Consider the following 11,681-nt stretch of genomic DNA (forward strand, 5'->3'; position numbering starts at 1 on the left):
CAAATTCCTCCTTTGGGAAACCTCAGCTTTCAACTGATTGGACGAGGCCCACCCACATTATGGGAGGTAATGTACTTTACTTAAAATCTACTGATTTAAATGTTAATGATGTCTAAGAACATTTTCACAGCGCATCTGGATTGGTGTTTGACCAAGCAACTGGGCACCATAGCCTAGCCACATTAACACAAAAAATTAATCATCACACTTGGACTCAATAAAATATACTATTAACATTTTCCACCTGTTCCTTTTTCCTTTTTAAAATGTGGCTACCAGGAAATTTTAAATTATATATGTGGCTAACATTTGTCACATGAAATTTCTATTGGACAATACTGCTGTAGACACTCCCCACACTGTATTCCACATCCTGTGACTATATATATATATATATATATATATATATATATATGTATATATATATATATATATAATTATAGTTGACGATATTTGTCAACGATATATCTGATAAAGGGTTAATATCCAAAATTTATAAAACACTCATTCAATTCAAGCAAAAAACCAAATAACCCAATTAAAAAATGGGCAGAGGATATGAAGAGACATTTCTCTAAAGAGGACATACAGATGTATGAAAAAGTGTTCAACCTCACTAATCATTAGAGAAATGCAAATAAAAACCACAATGAGATACCACCTTGCTCCGGTCAGAATGGCTGTCATCAATAAATCAATAAACTGACTAGTTTTTAATGAAATATGATTAAGAGAAAATAACCTCTGATGGTCTTATAGTCAGGAACTCTGGATATTTTTGATTAAGTGGAAGAAAAATATAGATTCAGAAAACTGAGAAGATTTTTCATTAATCAATAAAAGGATTGTCCCAGATGTGCTACAAAAGAAGCAAATATATTGAGGTGAAAAGCAGGATGGTTTAATTCAAGTGCATAAATAAACACATTGACAAATTTTTACTATCTCTATTAGTAATAATCAGGATGACTTGTCTGGTTTTATACTCTTCATGAAGTTTGGTCACCTAAAATTGCTGATATTTGACAATTTTTTATTGCAAAACAGCATTTTCTTATGGTTCAATTCTCTCTTAAAGAGATATTCCCCTATCTCTCTTCTGTGTCTCAGGAAACATATCATTTCTTGTCAGTCTTTTGAAAAGAGGCCAACTTTGGTTGACTTTGCTAAATAGAATGGTGATTCTCCTTTCTTTGCCATCACTATGTGTTCATCCATCTTCCATCTGGAAAGTGTGGGCTAGTAAGATGTAATCCACTATTTGATCAAGGGTAATGAGACTTCATGTAGTAAAAAGAATGGAGGAACTTGTGAAGATCCAAGGACCTGCCATTTTTATAACTTCTCTTTTAGAGAAAATGACCGGAAGCAGTATCTTCTTGACTCATGTTGAGTGAAAGCAGTGGGCACCACGGATTGGACCAGGGATCAAGAGGTAAAGTCTATTAGAGGGAAGGAGATGAGAAGTCATGATGACCAAAAGAGATGACCTTGGTTTCTGAATTTCCAGTTGCTCGTCTGTCTCTAAGAGGCCTTCCTGTACTTTATTTCTCATCTATGAATATCCATGAAACTTGCCTTTTGCAGCTTTCTAATAGAACTCTACTTGTGCTTGTTAGCAAAAACTTTTTTCCTCACCACAAAATAGTCCCAGACCAAGACAAGAACTAAACGAGGTTGATATATGTGAGGTTTATTTTTTGTTTTGTTTTGTTTTTTCTTTTCTTCTTTTGTCAATTATAAAGGCAAATCTGTGGTGTGGCTATTTAAAAAAGAGAAATGTTCTTTCTCTTGTGAAACTTGGCTTTCCGGATTCGAAATTTGTTTCATGTTGGACAATTCGATCGTTTGTGAAAAACCAGTAGTCAAGGAGAAGATGTTGCTTCAATGAGGTACGAAATGCATGCTATTAGGTGGATTTTATTTTAGACAACACAAATGCACAAGCAAATATCATTCATTTACAATCCAGAGGCTTTTAGGAGTTGTTCAGTTGGAGTTCCCCTTTTCACTTCAGAAGGGATTAATCTGAGCTCCTGCTGTTTACGGACAACCAAAGAGGTCACCTCTGGCCACACTTTAAAAGTTAGTTGTACAGCTATAAAATCAATTGACCTAGACCTTAAATATTAAACCTTGTGAAAAGGTTTTGTCCCTGTAGCTGTATGAACAAGGGATTTTAGAAAATTATTTTACTAAGACATAGAAAACACATTGGAGAATATTACAAATGCACTTATTTTACTTATTTCACACACCTTTTCATTGGCCTTCGGTGGTGGTGGTGGTGGGATTATTCAAGCAAAGATTGAGCTGAACTTAAAGGGTAAAGATCTGAAATTGGAAAAATCATCTTTCTTTTCTTTATTTCTGAACAGCAGTTCTTCAAAGCTTCCTAATATTTTGTTTTTCCTTACCTGTGGGTAAGGAGATCTGGGGTTAACCTACATTTCCTTTAGTAATGTTTGTTCAGTTATAGAGCAGATATCTTCATCTGTGTTATGTGGTATCCTTGGTACCAGATGTCAGTGGGGTATAGAGCCATTCTAGAACTTTTCCAAGGCTAAACGATAAGTGTAGGGATCACGTATAAGTAGACCATGTCTCTGGTTTAGAATCCCAAAGACAGCATCTCTTAGTGGAGCAAAGATTGTATTTTAGGGGTTATTTTTCTTATTCTTGGCAAGTAACATGTTGCATATAGTCGGATTTTTTTTGGTGACTAGAGAGGGACTAAGCTAGGAGGGAACTGTTGATTATGGGATAAAAGCACAAACCTTCATACATGTGTATTTCCTGAAGCTGAACATGAGTCTGCATAGCCTCTCACCAATGCCTGCAGTCATTCAGACATTCTAGAATCAATAACGTGTATTCATATTCTGAAGGCTCCACTGGCTCTCCGTCTGCTCATCATTGCTTCAGGACTTCATTAAGCCCTAGAGACACTAGTAGTAAATGCCTAGTCCTCTAAGGTCTGTTTTGTACCAGTTACCAGTTGGGAAAAATTGGGTAAAATGATGTTATTTTATCATATCTTAGAGATGACATGAAAGCCTCTCCATCTATTATTTAATTTAATATTTTAAAACTCCTCAAAAGAAGGTATTATTGAATATATTTTACAGATACAGAGGCTGGAGTTTAAAGAAGTGTACCTGACTGCCCTCCCCCCACACACACCATTACTAAGTAAGTGGAAACTTCAGGATTTAAATCTAAGTTTATTTCATTCCCAAACTGCTGCTCTTAACAAGTACAGTAAACTTCTAAGTACTTTTTTTTTTTTGCCTTCAAGGGACTGAAATTCTAGTCATACTGGTAAACTTGTTAGTAATCAATCAAGAAGGTTATGGTGGAGGAAAGCATAGACACTAAGAAAACATGGGAGACGCTGATGGATAAGACATGGCATCCTAGGGAAGGTGGCTGTGCTGGATGAGAAAGAGTCAGTCAACAGTGATGGAAGAAAACCATATTTCAAGCATTGGGGAAGGCCTGTGCGCATTCTGGAGATGACATTATTTTGGGGAAGGTGGGACCAGAATGGAAATTGAGGAGTGATCTTGAGTGAAAGTAGATAGATTGGTAGAGACCTTGTGTAGAACCATTGTACAGCAACCTTAAAAGATTGGATTTTATCCATAAATCAATAGGAAGACTTTGAGGATTTCATAACTAAGAGTAACATGAACAGATATGAATGTTAAAAATATCATTTTGGCAGTTGTGTGAAAATTAGGCTTGAAATGGCCAAGGTTGGATTCAGGGAAAACAGATTCTGCTGTTGATGGGTAATTTGTGCAAGAAAAGATGAGTTCCCAAATATGATAGTGATAATATAGATGAAGAAGAAGGGAAGATTTGAGGGGAGTTTGGTAGTAGAATTTATTGAATTTGGTGATTGGATTGAATGTAAAGAGGAGATTAAAAAAAAGATCTCAAAGGTAAGTGCTAGTTTTCTGTCTTGGCTGACTGTTTTAGAAAAGGAGTGGCTATGTGGGAGGAGCAAGGTACTGGAAAAATAATTGGGCACCTCTGCAGGACACCCAGATGGGGAGGCTGAGAGTTGCACAAATGGATTTGGAGCTGAGCAGAGAGATCCAAGCTAAAGATGTGCTTCGGAACTCATTAGCATAAAGGTGGTAATTCAAATCATTAGACAGGATGAAATCTTTTAGGGACAGTGGGAAGAAAGAGGAAGAAGAGGACGAATAGAGGACACTCCAACATTTAAAGGATGGGTAGAGGAAAGGGAGCCTATGAAAGATAAAGAGAAGGCAAAACCAGGTAGGCAGAAAGTAATCCAGGGCTGACCACAGGCAACTAAACAAAGGGAGATAAGCACTGCCAAAAGGGGGGTGCTGGGGAACAGCTTTCAATTCTACAGAGAAAAGACTGAAAAGCATCTTTTACATTTAGCAACACGGTGATGATTGACATACATTTGTCTTCAGTTTGATGACAGCTTTTGTTCCTTACTCTCCTCATTGGGATAAGGTGTAGGATGGTTAGACACTGCTGGGGGGAGAGGTGTTAGCTTGGAGTGTGCACTCTACTCCAATATCCACAAAGAGGCAGCATGGTAGAAAAGGGTTTCTCTCAGCTTCTTGAAGTGAAATTACTGAAACCAACCTTATAGTTAAATGACTTCTAAATAATTTCTCTCTTCATACACCCCACCTGTGGAAATCAAGTGACTGCTCCTTAGAAGGAGACAGGAATAAGGGGTTATCCTTTCCCACCTCATTTTCTCTGAGTATCTCCATGCAGCAAACATTGGAAAAAGAATCTATATTTTCCGTATTAGCAGTTGTGGGTTTATTAGATGGGTTTGTATACTCATAGTATTAAGAATATAATTTCTACCAATCACACTGAGTGAGAATTGTGCTTTTATCCTTTGTGACACTGGGCAACAAATCAGAAACAAAAACTTTCAGTTGTGGAGCTTGAATTGAAGTCAGATTAAGTCTGTTTGGACACTGCCTCATACTTCCTGGGTGATCTTGGGCAATTTAACTAATTTCTTTTTGTTTTAATGTCCTCATAGGTGAAGTGGGAATGATGCTATTTACCTTGTCAGGTGTTTATAAGTATTTAAGGAGATACTGTACATTAAGCGTTTAGAACAGTTCTTGGCACATAACTATTGCCTCATAAATGTGAATCACTATTATTTCATTTCTAGTCTTTAAAGTTAACCTTCCTTCTCTGCTTTGGGACCCATCCCTGTTTGAAGATTTTCAGGCATTGCTCCCACACTTCACCACATTCCACCCTGTTTAGGGTTGTCATCCTCCCTCCCTCCCTCCCTTCAAATCTTCATTGCCATTGCTCATGCCTAGAGTTCAATTACTTCAAGCAAATCGACTTTTTTCTTTGAATCCTGATGCCTCTTTAATGAACTTTGATTTTATTTTCTTCCTTTCATGAACAATCTTCCAATTAATAGTCTACACTGTATGACTAATGTTAAAATACACGATCTGTTTTGTTTGTAAACTTAGGAATGGAAACTTAGCCTCCTGAAACTGCTTATGGGAAGGGTGTTAGTGACTTATTTCTAGTGAAAATGGCCTTTTAAAATCCTCTACCTCCTGGGTTATTCAGCTGCATGTGATTTCATTGAGAACGCCTTTCTTGAAAAAGCTCTTACCCTTTTCTGTGTCACCACAACATCCTCAGTCTTTTCTTCAGTAGTTCTTATTTTCCTTCCCACATCCCAGTCATTGGAGTTTCTCAAGGATTAGTCTTTAGCTTTCTCTTCTCTTTTATACACTAATTTCTTCATAGAGCTTTATCTACTTAGAGATTTTACCATAAAATTAATAATGAAAAGTATTACAGATGTACAATGCAGTGGTCAGAGCGTTGAATAATATTATGTCAACTATAATTTAATACATATAATTTACTATATAATATATGTAATTTAATATATAGTCATACAATGTGGAGTAGAGTGTGGGAATGGAGTCAATGGAATTGTAATAGATAAGTATGATATCGGGGATGGGGGAGCAGTGGGTGGGGGAGGGGGTTGTCACTTTGTGAGTGGTGAAAAGGATAACATTGTTTTGTACACTGAAACATAATAATAATAATAATAATAATAATAATAATAATAAAAGTATTACATCTACAACTGTGCTCTGAGTTTTTAGCTTATACTCAACCTCCATATTTCCAAACAGCTAGAACCCCTGCTATCTTCTCATTCCTCAGCAGGTAAATTCAGCTTTTATCCTTTCTTGGGCTTTACGATTTTCTAATCAATGCAGACTTCTCCCTTTTCTATATTTCTCTTAGATTACACAATGCAGTTAGTATCTGTCTTTTTTCTTTTTAGAGTATGATTCAATTTTTACTACATTTAATAAATATACCAAAATATAGTTTTCTTTATTTGCTTTCTAAAAGATGTTTATTAAAAAATAGTTAGCATGCAATGTTATATTAGTTTCAGGTGTATACAATAGTTATTCAACATTTATAAACATAAAGAAGTGATCACCATGATAAGCCCAGCAACCATCTGACACTGTACCACGTTATCACAATATTGTTGACTATATTCTCTATACTGTACATTACATCCCCATGACTTACTTGTTTTAAACCTGGAAATTTGGACCTCTTATTCCCCTTTACCTTTGCCCCCCATTTTTAATATTTCAGTTACAGTTGACATTCAATATTACTTTATATTAATTTTAGGTGTACAGCATATGTTTAGATGTTTATATAATTTAAGGAATGATCCTTAATTAGACTGACTAGTGTAGTACCCATCTAGCTCTATACATAGTTATTACCATATCATTGATTATATTCCCTATGCTTTACTTTACATCCTCATGATTATTTTATAACTATCAATTTATATTTCTTAACCCCTTCACCTTTTTCATCCTGTCCCCAATCCCCCTTCCATCTATCACCCCAATAAATCTAATTCCCATCTGACACCATATATAGTTATTACAATATTATTGACAATATCCCTTATGCTATGCCCTATGTCCCCATGACTACTGTGTAACAACCAATTTGTACTTAATAACTTCCCTTTTTCACTTATCCTCAACCCTCCTTGTATCTGACAACCATCAAAATGTATCTGTGAGTCTGTTTCTGTTTTGTTTGTTTATTTTGTTCTTTAGATTTCACATATAAGTGAAATCACATTGCATCTGTCTTTTATTGTCTGACATACTCCACTCAGCACAATACTTCTCCAGGTCCATCCATGTCACCGCAGATGGTAAGAACCTATTCTTTTTCATGGCTGAGCAATATTTTATATATTTCATTGTACATTGTATATATGTACAATATTTCATTGTATATATGTAGATACTTCGATCTACGAACACCCAGGTTGTGTCCACATCTTGACCCTTGGAAACAATGCTGCAATGAACATATGCATGCCCACGTCCCCTCAAAGTAACATTTTGGGTTTCTTCAGATATATACTAGGAAGTGAGATTACTGGTCCTTCTTTGTCTCTTGTTATAGCCTTTGTTTAAAGTCTATTTTGTCTGGTATAAGTATTGCTATCCCAGCTTCTTTTGTTTCCATTTTCATGAAATAACTTTTTCCATTCCTTTACTTATAGTCTGTGTGTCTTTCAATCAGAAGTGAGTCTTTTGTAGGCAGCATATATAAGGGTTTTGTTTTCTTATCCATTTGGTGACTCCATATTTTTTATTGGAGCATTTAATCCACTTACATTGAAAGCAATTGTTGATATATATGTAGTTATTGCCGTTATATTATTCATATTTTTAATTTTTTTCCCATCTTAAAGAAGTCCCTCTAACATTCCTTGTAATACTGGTTTGGTGGTGATGAAGTCCTTTAGCTTTTTTTTGGTTGGGGAAGCTCTTTATCTGTCCTTTGATTTTAAATGATAGCCTTGCTGGGTAGAGTACCCTTGGTTGTAGTTCCTTATTTTTCATCACTTTTTAATATTTTGTGCCAATCCCTTCTGGCCTGCAAAGTTTCTGTTGAGAAATCAGCTGACAGTCTTATGGGAGTTCCCTTGTAGGTAGTTAACTGCTTTTCTCTTGCTGCTTTTAGGTATCTGTCTTTAACCTTTGCCATTTTAATTATAATGTGTCTTGGTGTGGGTCTGTTTGGGTTCATCTTTTTTGGGACTCTCTGTGCTTACTAGCTTGTATGTTTATTTCCTTTGGCAGGTAAGGACAGCTTTCAGCCATTATTTCTTCAAATAGATTCACAATTCCTTGCTTTCTCTCTTCTCTGTCTGGTACTCCTATGATGCGAATCTTGTTACACTTGATGTTGTCCCAGAGGCCCCTTAAACTACCTTCATTTTTTTTGGATTCTTTTTTCTTTCTGTTGTTCTGATCGGGTGTTTTCTGCTACCTCATCTTCCATATCACTGATACAAACCTCTGTTTCATGCAGTCTGCTGGTGATTCTTTCTAGTGCATACCTCATCTCAGTTATTGTATTCTTTACTTCTGACTGGTTCTTTTTTATGGTTTGTATGTTCTTTTTTATGCTTGCTGTCTCTCTGTTGAAGTTCTCACTGAGTTCCTTGAGCATCCTTATAACCATTGTTTTGAATTCTGTCTCTGGTAGGTTGCTTGCCTCCATTTTGTTTAGTTCTTTACTGGATTTTTCTCCTGATCTTTCATTTGGGACATGTTTCTTTGTTTCCTCATTTTGGCTGACTGTCTGTGTTTGTTTCTATGTTAGGTAGATCTTCTATATCTCTTAGTCTTGCTGGGTGCCCTTATGTCATAGGGGTCCTGTGGAGCCCAGTGGCACAGTCTCCCTGGTCACCTCAGCTGGGTGGTCCAGGAGTGTCCCTTGTGTAGGTTATGTGTTCCCTCCTGTTACAATTGATCTTTGATTGCTGTTGGCATGTCAGTGGGTGTTATTGACCCTCAGGCTGACTGACTATGGCATTTGGCAATGTCTACAGTTTATGGGCTGCTGGACAGGGGGCTTATCCCATTGGGCTCTGGTGCCTGTTGAGTTCACCTTTTGTGTGTGCCACTTGTAGGGCTAATTGGGCAGCGCTCTGCTGTGGTCTGAAGCCAACCTCCAAGTATATTTGTTGGTTCTGGGGCCTTTTGGGAGGGGCTCTGGTGCAGGCCCAGGTCACCCACTGCCTGTGACTGGCTGAGAAGTGACTTGGTAGGAGCTACAAAGTGATCCATGGTTGGTCGCTGCCTGTGCCATGCCTGGAGGTGTATGGGAGAAGCCACGTTGTGAACTGAGGACAGCTGCCACTAGTACTGGGTCTGCAGTAGCTCCACAAAAAGCCAGGACACTCTGAGAGCTGCTGCCACCTACCGGCTCCCACTAAGGTCAGTCAATACTAAAACCTGGGGTGAGGCAGGATCTCAGTGAGTCAGCAGGGTGGAACAGCAGAGCTCACTAAGTCAATCAGGTTCAGATTTGGCCTTTGGGGGCGGGCTCAACACAAGAAAGATGGTGCCCACCTGCCAGCTGCATGGGAGGAGGACCCACACAGGGGAAATGGGGACTTCTCTTCCAGCTCTTGCTCTGCAACCACACAACTCAGTCTCCCTCTCCCCACCCATATGTCTTTGATGCCCCAGAGTCACCATCCCTCAGCTGGAGCCCAAGGTGAGTGCCTGTGCAGGCCCTTTAAGAAGTTGTCTGTGTTTCCCACAGCCTGAATGGTCAGAAACCCTGCCGTTTTTCACAGCTAGATGTTGTGGAGGCTCCACTTTTTGGCATCAGTACTCCAGGCTGGGGAGCCTGGTGCCCCTCCTTCATGGGGAACCTCCATGGCCACCACACGTGGGTGTGGGACCATCCCATTTTGCATCTCTGCCCTGCTACCATTCTCAATGTGGCTTCCTCTTTATATCCTTAGTTATAAAAATTCTGTTCAGCTAAACTTCAGATGGTTGCCCAGGTTGATTATTCTATAATTTAGCTGTTCGTGGGATGAAGCACGTATAGCGTTTATCTACTCTGCCATCTTCCATCTCCTGATCCATTAGTATCTATCTTAAACTGTGTGAAACATGATTCTCCACTAGCTTGTATGTAATTTGAGGACAGCACTCAGATTGTTACTTCCTAGTGAAACTGAAATATTTGATAATTAATTACTGTGTCCACTTTTTAAAAAATGTCAGTGTTGTAGATGAAAATTGAAACACAGATAAACATCAGAATAGAAATAGTTCTCATCCTAAAGTGGTGTAATACTTATTTGGGAATTTGTGTTTATTGTCAAGCTAAGTTTATTTAATAATATTAAGAGACAGAATATGAGGGTTAAGTGGATTAAATATTAAGGGTCATATAAAACAAACATACAAAACACATTTTTTTCCTCTTTTTGTTAATTATTTCACACTGGAACTTAATCTCATTAATATGTTTCTCCTTAACCATGGTTAAAAAATGAGCAGAATATTTTCTGAAACATTAAAATGGGATATTTAGCAAACAATTTATGACTCACATTTTGGAGAATGCAATTAATTCTGAACATAATTACTTTCATTAACATTCACTACAATCTGATTTGTGCAATTAATTAGAAAGAAATCTATGGGTGGAAAATTCTATGTTGAGGAAATGCTTTGTTTTGCATGGAATTGAATAAACCTTTCCTAAACTTTCATGGTTTTGATTTGAAAAGATTCAAACTAAATCTCAAATAAATTGTAGATACAGTAAAAAGAAAAAAAGAAAAAGAAAGCTACCCAAATAACCTTCTTGATACAAAACCACACAAAAAGAAAACAATTTTTCTTTGATTTGAACAAAAGGACTATTTCCCTATTCCTACTTAGTACACCAAGTTAAATTAACCTCAGAAAGTACATTGACTTGTTCATGTATTGTCTGGTTGAGAAATGACTAAGATTCTCTTTTGGACTCCAAGGGTCACTTGGAAAGCTTTTGGTGGTCGCCAAATAATAATTATGATACTATTTGGGGCTATATGTAGGAATATTGAAAGCTCAGTTTGAATTTTTTTCAGTAGCTGAGTCACTGCAGTGCCCCTGCAAATGTCTTTTACTTTTGCACTTCAATTTTCCTATGACAAGTCAAAGAGGAATTTTGATCAGAAAATATAATACATTATTTAATAATGAGAATCAATTGAAGGCTGAAAAAGAGAAAAATAAAAAAACCTAATAAAGTCTTGCAGAAATTTTGCCACCTAAGAGATGAGGGCCAAGTTTGGGTGAATTACAACTGAGACAATTGGACATCACTGATATTTTATTTTAGTCTGTCCAAAAGAACTATGTCTCTAAGATTGCACATTTCTGGCCCCAGGTATCAGCTTTATTTGATGTGTTGCTACTGTGCTTTCATTTATTTACTTCTTTATTCTATCAAACAGATATATGTTAAATACCAACTACACGATAAAGTCCTAATGATTGATGACACCAGTAAAACATGTGATGAAGTTATAGCCCTATTCTTGCTAAGTCCTTCTCATTAATTCTCACCCAATCCTGATTTTAAGATGAGAGCCATGTGCAGGAATCACAAGATGTGAATTTTATACTCCGGGGATAGTGGGATCCATGGAGGTTGCAGTATTGGGAAAATGTGTTTCTGGCTTTTGAACCCATTTATTTTCTTTGTTGCCTCTGCTCAAGGAATTTGAGGCTAAGAGGGAGAACTTGGAACGTCTG

General features: G+C 37.2%; 1 long non-coding RNA gene across 1 annotated transcript; it reads left to right on the top strand.

The window, feature by feature from the left end:
* Nucleotides 1-1,886, top strand: LOC109393088 (uncharacterized). Its single transcript, XR_002126178.1, has 3 exons — nt 1-66; nt 1,354-1,435; nt 1,746-1,886. It is a non-coding gene; the product is annotated as an uncharacterized LOC109393088 (long non-coding RNA).
* The last annotated feature ends 9,795 nt before the right edge of the window (nt 1,887-11,681 follow it).

This window comes from Hipposideros armiger, unplaced genomic scaffold (assembly GCF_001890085.2).
Source record: "Hipposideros armiger isolate ML-2016 unplaced genomic scaffold, ASM189008v1 scaffold_363, whole genome shotgun sequence".
NCBI lineage: Eukaryota > Metazoa > Chordata > Mammalia > Chiroptera > Hipposideridae > Hipposideros > Hipposideros armiger.